This window comes from Corvus brachyrhynchos, unplaced genomic scaffold (genome assembly GCF_000691975.1).
Source record: "Corvus brachyrhynchos isolate BGI_N302 unplaced genomic scaffold, ASM69197v1 scaffold79, whole genome shotgun sequence".
In the NCBI taxonomy this organism is placed as follows: domain Eukaryota; kingdom Metazoa; phylum Chordata; class Aves; order Passeriformes; family Corvidae; genus Corvus; species Corvus brachyrhynchos.
In genome coordinates, this window is record NW_008240023.1 from 491,442 (window position 1) to 491,997 (window position 556).

General features: G+C 63.3%; 1 protein-coding gene across 1 annotated transcript in view; it reads left to right on the forward strand.

The window, feature by feature from the left end:
- The window catches only part of HDAC4 (histone deacetylase 4), a 148,335-nt gene that overhangs the window by 40,236 nt on the left and 107,543 nt on the right, over positions 1-556 (forward strand). The window lies entirely within an intron of this gene.

Here is a 556-nt window from a genome sequence, read left to right on the forward strand (position 1 = left end):
ACCGCCCCCCCACCCCGCCCCTCTGGCGGGGGGAAGCCATTCCTGTTGTCCTGTCCCTCCATATCTTGTCCCCAGTCCCTCTCCAGCTCTCCTGGAGCCCCTTTAGACCCTCCCTGGAGCTCTCCTTGGAGCCTTCCCTTCTCTTCCCCAGCTCTCCCAGCCTGGCTCCAGGGCAGAGGGGCTCCAGCCTTGTGATAAGGAAATTATGTCAGGAACAGGTAGACAGGGGTGCTTTTCCTGCTGCCTGGTGTTGATCCCGGCTGGCTCTCTATGGGATAAGGCTGGGATAGCGGGGAGGTGTTGTGCAGAGTGCCAGGCTGATCCTGCAGCATCTATCACCGGGGACCGATGGTGCATCCTGCAGATCCCACCCGGAGTCTCCCAGCGCCCTGGGAACACCGGGAATGCTGGCAGCAGAAGCCCTGAGCTGTGCGTTGGGGTTTGCTTTGCGCTGGCCAGCGGGAGGGGTGGGGTGGCCACCAGCAGAGGACTTCTGGCCTTGGCCACAGCAGAGACACTGCGGGACACGGCTCGGCCTGAAACAGAGCCGGGTCCG